General features: G+C 38.6%; 1 long non-coding RNA gene across 1 annotated transcript; it reads right to left on the bottom strand.

Moving 5' to 3' along the window:
• Positions 1-1,919: 1,919 nt before the first annotated feature.
• LOC306663298 lies at positions 1,920-8,352 on the bottom strand. Its single transcript, XR_013764442.1, has 2 exons — positions 4,300-8,352; positions 1,920-2,411 (listed from the first exon to the last, which is right to left on the bottom strand). It is a non-coding gene; the product is annotated as an uncharacterized lncRNA (long non-coding RNA).
• Between the last annotated feature and the right edge of the window lie 394 nt (positions 8,353-8,746).

Genomic DNA, 8,746 nt, shown 5'->3' on the forward strand with positions numbered 1-8,746 from the left:
AGAAACTAGGACATCTCTGTAGCTTTTCCACAGTTGAAATCCACAGTTGCAAAGTGCAATGTTGAAAGCTTTGTGTAGCTCTCAAGAAAGTCCATTACTTAAAGTTACTGTTAAGTGGCCAGGAGCAGAAGTGCAGGTGGTAGAACACTGTGGTTTTCCAGCATAAGAATTCCTCTATTCCCAGGGACTGTGTGCGATCAAGGTCAGAGGTGATAGGACTTTTGCACAGAGCCTTCTCATGCAGGGCATTGTCAAAGCAGCTAAGCATCCTGTGCTGTTGCACGGGAACATTCCCAGGCATGCCACAGCCATGAGGTCATCAGACACCCCTAGTCTTAGCCACTGCTCTCCTATCCTCTGTCACCACTCTCATTAACTGAATTTGTAGGGTGTTGCTGGAGCAGGTGGGAATTTGGGATGTGACTTTGGGTATATATTTGTGTTTAGCCAGTGGAGACCTCTGCTTCCTGATCCTGGTGTGAGCTGCTTCTCTCTGGCACACTCTTCTGCCATATGTTCTGCCTCACCTCAAGCCCTGAGAAATAGAGCCTGCTGTCTATGGATTAAGACCTCTGAAACCATGAGCCCTTAAGTAATCTTTTCCACATCTACAATTTTGCTGGTTGAGTCATTTAGTCACAGCAGTGAAAATAGCTGACTAAAACAAGCCCTATGAATGCAAACAATATGAAAAAGCCTTCACTTGTTCTAGTCATTTTCAAATACATGTCCTAATTCATACTGGAGAGAAGTGTTACAGATGTCCAGTGTTGGAAAGCCTCCATTTTTCCTTCTTGCCTTGACAGACATAAATCAATTCATATTGGAGAGAAGCCTTATACATGTAAGCAATGTGGCAAAGCCTTCACTCAGCCCAGTTACCTTGACTTACATGAACAAATTCATACTGGGGAGAAATAATGGCTGTTAACAATGTGATAAATCCTTCATTATCTCTGATTATCTTCACAGACATGAATGATTTATTGAGAGAAGACTTACAAATGTAAGCAATATTGCAAAGCCTTCACTAGGTCCAGTCACCTTCACACACATGAACAAACTCAAACTGGAGAGAAGCACTTTGAATGTAAGAAATGTGGGACAACATTCACTAATTTTGCTCATGTTAATAGGCACAAAATAGGTCATACTGGAGAGAAAGTGAATGTAAAGAGTGGGCGAAAGCCTTCAGTAACTAAATCTTACTTTCATATAAATGAACTGTCTCATACTAGAGAGAAACCTCACAGATATAAATATGAGACACCCTTCAGTAGTTCAAATTGCCTTTAAATTCATTGTGAAGATTAATTGGGGTCCAGCTATAAAGGTGAAGGGGAAAGCAATAAAGAGGCAAGCACACAGGATGGCTTCCTTGGAGAAGCCAGTTCAGTTTTATTAACTATTCCAGGGTCATATCAATTACATTAGGTTATATAGTGCAGTTAGCTGTGCACATATGCAGCTCATATAACTTGCTCACTTCTCAGAGTTCACTAGTAACAAATATTTTTATAATAAGGTAATGTCTCCAGGCCTCAAGAACAGAGGAGTTGCAGAGCATTTCTAAACCATTCAAACAGGGGGTCTATTGTCTTATGGAGATTGCTCAACTCAAGGACATCACTCCTTTGTACTTTCACTGGCCTCAAATCTCTACAACTCCCCTTTTCTGTTTTGTATGGCCTTAAATAACTTCTGTTTAAGGAAGGTGGAAGGAGAAAGCAAGACAGACATTGGGAAAAACAAGCACAGCATAATAAGGCAAGTGTCAATAAACATCCTCCACTGTAAAGCTGTTTGATCCATGTAAAATTTGGTAGTCATGAGGTTAACCAGTCTAGTAAATCCCAACCTCTGTCATCTATTGCACCTTCTTTACAATGTCTTCAAGATGATCCAATTTTTTGAATGGGATTACTGTTATCAGTTAAATGGAAGCAACCACACATTACAAAATACCTGGCATCTCTTATGATGTAACAACAGCAGATAATCAATAGCAGCCCTATTTTCAAGAATAGTATGATGTTTACAAATTTCAGAAGAATTAACAATTTCTGCTAAGTACGGGGCACTACCAATGAGGATACAACAATAGAGGAATAACACAATAGTGAAAATAGTTGTGGCATTTTGAGTTAGTTTGGCAGATCCATAACCAAATTTTCTGGGGTACAATTTAAACTCATCTATACTAGCAATTGTTTAGCAGATGTTGTTAAACTCTTTTTATGTCCCCAAAGTTACTAGATGATTTGAAGACCAGGGTTTCCTTGGGCCTCTTTTTCTTCCTGGAGGTTCCTTCTTTGAATCAGTGTCCTCTTCATCCAGGATGAAATGGAATTTGGGAATCGAATTGTGAAGTCCTTGATGGCAACTCATGATGATTGGTGGGTCTCATACACCTGGCAGGAATCCAAACAGGACTTACAGGAGTAAGAACAGCAGCATATACGCTCTCCCATACAATTGAAGGTACAGGTTCCTGCCATATGAAATCTGGTGGAACTTGTTATTTTACACAAAACAATGAGTGGTTCCTTAGGGGTAAAGTGTCTGTCTAAGGCAGAGGACCAGTGATGTGTACTATCTTTATTTTGTACATTAAGAGCATTTGTTGTGAACAAGGCAATATCAAGAACATTATTAACATGAGTTAGGCTAGGTTGTCCTTTTTATTGTTGTTTTAAAAGGCTCTTTTTTTAGCTGTGATATGCATGTTCAACTAAGGCCTGCCTAGTAGGACTGAGACCTTCTCTGAACAACATGCACTGGCCCATATAAGGCCTGAGGACATATATATGGTGACATGTAAGAAGGAATAGGGATGAAAAGGAGGGAAATGAGTTACATCCATCTGCTAAAGTCATTAGAATGTAAACTTTGAGGGTTTACAGTTTCCCAAGTAGGGTATTGGAAGGGTATGTAATGAGAGCAATTATTAAAAATGAAAAAGTCCTGTTGAGAAGAAATATAAAAGGTTTTCATTAAAGAGTGAGCATTTTGATGAAAAAAAATGGCATATGAAAAGAGAGACTAAAATAATTTTATAGCAGCATGAACATGAGCATTTCCCTTAGTGAGTGGTCCAGGAATGTTGCTATGTATGTGAGCAAGAAATATTGAAGCTGTATGTGCCTATTAAAGAGATTGAAGAGTGATAAACAGGGATAACAAATTAGAGTCCAAATGAGGTGACAAAATTGTAGGGGAAATATGAGGCATCAGTTTTTCTATATACTGAGAATCTGTAATGATGTTTAAGGTGGTGGGAAACGTAAAAGCCAAAATAATTGTATTTAATTCTGCTCCCTGAGGAGGTTTGAGGCAATGTGCAGTAATCAGTCCATTTTTTATCAGTGAATATAGATACTGCACCATGTTGTTTCCTCCATCAGTGTAGACAGTAATCCCACTGGAAAGTGGAATGGGGGAGATTATGGAAGAAGGAGCATGAAAGACTTGACACAAAAGGAAACATTTATCATGAGTTGCATGGAAAGCAATAGGAGCTAAAAAAACTCAGTTAAGATAGCTTGAGAATATGAAGAAAATTGTAAACATTGCGAGTGTAAAATCTTTCCATACATAAGATAAAAGTACATGAATATCTCTTCCTGTAAGAGAGAAAATACAATTGTGTACATCTGAGATCAATTGTGCATACATATCAGCATAAAGGAGAACACTCCCTGAAAAATGAGGAGAACATATCCACTTTATTACTTACAAGTCTTGATTATAAATGGCAACAACTGCAGCAAAGGCATGAGGCTTTCCAGTTAAGATTATTACAGATAAAGGAACATTGATTGTTGGAAGTCTATAAGAACTGTAGATAATTTTTCATTAAGATGCTGAAGAGCAGTGCAATAGTTAACTAGATAAAACTGGTGGGATTATTTTTTTTTAATAACTCAAAAAAGTGACAGTGAATCAATAGTTAAAGAAATATAAGGTCAGGCCCAATTTAAATGTCCTAAAAATTGTAAATGAACAAAGGAAAATTTGGAAGGAGAGTCAATTTTGGAATATGGAATGGAATAATGTTGGAGTATTTTGTGTTCTAAATAGTTAATAGGGAGTTGTCATTGAATTTTCTCTGTGGCCACATGGAAGCCAGATTGTAATAGAATGTGCTGCAATTTAGTTAAAGTATCTTCTGTAAGTTTTGGCTCAGCGATCAAAATATAATCCATATAATGATACACAAGAATATGTGGAGTAATTGTTGGAAAGGTCAAAGAGCCTTATTTACAAAATGTTGACATAATGTGGGACTATTTAACATACCTTGAGGAAGAACATTCCACTGATATCTATTAACAGGATTATGATGATTGAAATCAGGAATTGTGAGTGCACATTTTTCTCGATCATCAAGAAAGACAGGAATAGTAATAATTAAAAAAAAAAACAGGCCTATTACACATGAGAAAACATCCTGTGGAATTAGTTTAGTGTTAGTGTTAGGCAATCCACAGTGAAGTGGATCCATAGGGTTATAAGCATTTATTTCTCTTAAATCTTGTAATTTCCATCTCCCTGATATCTTCTTCATGATAAAAATGGGCATATTCCATGGACTAGTATAAGGTCCAATGTGTCTGTCCCAATTGAAACTGTTCTTGAATGAGGGCCTCTGCAGTTGCCACAGTCTCCTTAGACAATGGCCATTGTTCTCCCCAGACAGGACTGGTGACCTTCCATTTTAATGGCAAGGTGGTCAAATCCTCAGAGGCCCCTATTAAAAAGGTGATTCCATAGACATTCATAACTTGTGCAAGATGTCTCTGCCCCATATAGGAAAGGGAACTGCCATAATGTATGGTTGAATATCAATAATAACTTGCTTGCCATTGGTTAGAAGGGGTGGAGCATTGCAGCCATAGAGAGCTCTTAAACACGTTTATTATTGCCTCCTATGCCCCAAACTGGGGTGGCCCTTTGTAAGGGCCATGCATGAGATCACATTGAGAGGGGTGTAACTGTAACATCAGTAAGGGTGTCCAGCAACCCTGTGATTGACTGACCACTTAAACAAAGGGCTAACTTTGGGTCTATTTTCAGTAATAGGTAAACATGCTCCAATAATAATGGAACCAAACCCTGCATTCGCTCTTTCATTTAGGGGTTGTTGTGCAGTAATATAAGTCATGACAATTGAGCTATGGAGGATCCTTTGGGGAGATATAAGGGTATATGAGACCACACTTTAATATATATTACACCAGTGTAATCAGAATCAATTACTCCAGGAATTACAAATTTTCCTTTTTTTACTACTATGTGAGCAGGGCAAAATTAAACCAAAGGTACCTTTGGGTAGAGGTCCTTGAATTTGCGTAGCAATTTTAAATACTACCCCAGGGAGACATACTTGAGCATCCTCACTAGTAATCAAACCTATTTCTGTGCTCCCTCTAGTGGCATCAAAGAATTTGTGGAATGAGCTTTTGTTTGAATTGGAAACAGTTGTGAAGGAGACATCTATATATGCAGGTAAAAAGGATTCCTCCCCCTTTGGCCCTGGGTTGGGAGATAACCCATAATTGAGTTTCCCAACATGTCTGTTTTAGATCTGCATTGCTTAGCCCAATGAAATCTTTTATGACAGATTGAATATGTTTCGGCCACTTTTGTGGCCCTTTTTTTTTTTTAATCTTACAGTCCTTTTGAAGATGACAAGGCTTTTTACAATTGTAACAGATTTTATCAGGGGGCATTAAAGCAGCAGCCAGTAAAGCCACTTTATGAGTTTCACTTCCAACATTCTGACATTCCTTTATTAAATCAGAAAGTGTAGTACCCACTTCATGGTAAATAGATTTCATTACTTCCAGCTGTTTGGTCAGACTATTGGTAGTCTCCAAATTGTCTACTTATCTTTCAATAACTTTAGTCATTTGGTTAACAAAATCAACGAAAGGCTCCCCTGAGGCTTGTTGAATTACAGCAAAGGACTTGGAAGGATCCCGAGTGTCTGGGATCCTTCTCCATGCTTTACAGAGTTAGGTTCTTATGTGCAAAATGGCTGTGGGAAAATGAGCTTGTTGTAATGTCCTTCTTTGATCCATGCCAAATAAATTGTCATAATCAATATTAACATTTTCCTGAGCATTATTCTCAGCTTGAGCATGGGTTAAATCAGAGTATTCTTGTAAAAACACTATTTTGAGCAGGATAAGAAACCATTTTTACCAATGCTTTCCAATCATTGGGAACCAAGGCATAACCCATTCCCAGCCCCTTTATCATATTAAGAGTGAAATTTCTATTAATTCCACTCTCCAATATGGTCCTCCTCAATTCTTTAAGCACAGCAAAAGGCAATTGTTCATATTTTGGCTGATTAACATTGTTTAATCTAATGGGACAGACAGCCAAGGTGTGAGGTTCTCCCTCTGTAGCTGCCTACCTGAGACAGTTAGATAAATGAGAATGGAGGAAAAAGGGGAGGGAGAGGAGTAGGAATGTAAGGAGAGGCATGAGGGAAAAAAAAAAAAAAAACTTGAGTCTTAGAGACAACCAGAGAAGTTTGTGGCTCTGTCAAGGCTATTTTTGAGATAGCATCTCGACACGACTACCAAGCATGTAACACAGGTAGGAGCCCTTGGCTCCTCGTGCTATTTTTTACTTATACCTTCCCAACCCTTGGGTCTTAAGGACCCACTCTTCAGACACCATGGGCAGCAAGAATCTATTTCAGACAGCAAAGCAGCAAGATCAGCATTACTTATGGTATGCTTAGCCTTACAATGCAAATAAGGAAGTTCAGCCTGATGACAGTGTTGAGCGTCAGACAGGGAATTCCCCATAGATTACCAGTAGGATCAGTACCAGTCAATGAGAGACACATTTCAAAGCCTGTTCCAGGCTGTAAGCTATCCCCTTCTGTCAACATGTCCAGAAGGGTTCGTGCTTGGGCACCAGCTGTAAAGGTTAATTGGGGTCCAGCTAAAAAGGTAAAGGGGAGAGCAATAAAGAGGCAAGCAAACAGAATGGTGAACAGCAAGAAATGGCTTCTGTGGGAAATCCAGTTTGGTTTTATTATCTATTCTAGGGTCATATCAAGTTACACTAGGTTACATAGTGTGGTTAGCTTTGCACAAGTGCAAATCACATAATTTGCTTGCCTCTCAGAGTCCACTAATACCAAATGTTGTTATATTAATGTAATGTCTCCAGACCTCAGGACAGAGGAGCTGCAGAGCATTTCTAATTCATTCAAACTGGGTGCCTGTTGTGTCCTGAGGAGTTTGCACAACTCAAGGACAACACTCCTCTGTATATTCCCTAGCCTGAAATCCCTACAATACATACATCATACTGAAGAGAAAGTCTTTCAATGTCAGAAATGTGATAAAGTCTTCACTGGGTCTGCTTACCTCACTGACATGAAAAATGCATAGTGGAGAGAAGCCCTGTGAACACAAACGATGTGGGAAAGCCTTCACTTGTCACAGTTACGTTCTGAAACATAAAAAACTCATACTTGAGTGAAGCCCTGTTAATAAAGAGAAGGAAATGCCATCCATTATTGCAATTCCCTTTTAAACCTGAAAGTAGTTCTGTTGGACAAAAGCCCACTGAATGCAAAGAAATGACAAATCATCTAATATTCTTTCACCTCCAAATACATGAAAGGACTCGTGAAAAGTTGAGTTGAAGGAAGGAAGAAATATACATATATGTGTGTGTGTGTGTATAAAATCATTGAGTGTTCTCTATAGTCTTCAAAGCTTTTCCTTAATGGGGAATACAAAGCCTGAATGTGTGATGTTTCATTTTCCTTTCTATGCATGAAGTGACTTGTGAATGTAAGGTTTATGGGAAAGCTTCCAGTTTTCCCAGTTCCTTTGAAAGACACAAAAAGTGTTCACAAAGGTAAAAAACCCTATGCAATAATAAGTATTATACAGGATTCCAGTGTTCCAGTTCTCTTCATATACTACCCAGATTTCCATTGCTGTGTCAGAACACAACATAAATCAACCTATGGGAGGAAAGACGATCATGCGATCCTCTCCAAAACTGGGTGGCTCTTTGGGGTGGTCTGAGGTCACTTACACCATCATGGTGAATGAACAGAGAAGGGCAGTTCACATGATGGCAGCAGCAAGGGATAAGGAGAGAGAGGAACTGGCCAGCAACCAGAAACCTGTTTTGTTTAAGATCACTGCTTTCATGTCATCTTAGTACAACAGGTCTCAATAAATTAGGTAGATATGAATGTGACCTGTGGTCTGAGAGTCGTTACAATAAGTAATCTAAATGCCATGCAGCTATGTCTGAGTTAAAATACTGAATGTTTAACTATCATGAGGTCGGATTTACCCATTCTGACTTTTTTTTATAATCTATTTTTTTTATTGTAAACAAATGGGATACATGTTGTTTCTCTGTACATGGCATAAAGGAATACCATTTGTGTAATCATAAATTTACATAGAGTAATGTTGTTTGATTCATTCTGTTATTTTTTCTCTTCCCCCCACCTCTCCCACCCCTCTTTTCCCTCTATACAGTCCTTCCTTCCTCCATACTTGCCCCCCTCCGTAACCCTAACTCTAACCCTTCCCTCCCCCCATTATGTGTCATCATCCACTTATTAGCGATATCATTCGTACTTTGGTTTTTTGAGATTGGCTTATCTCACTTAGCATGATATTTTCCAATTTCTTCCATTTGCCTGCAAATGCCATAATTTTATCATTCTTTATGGCTAATATTCCATTGT

Source organism: Sciurus vulgaris (genome assembly GCF_902686455.1).
Source record: "Sciurus vulgaris genome assembly, chromosome: 6".
Lineage (NCBI taxonomy): Eukaryota > Metazoa > Chordata > Mammalia > Rodentia > Sciuridae > Sciurus > Sciurus vulgaris.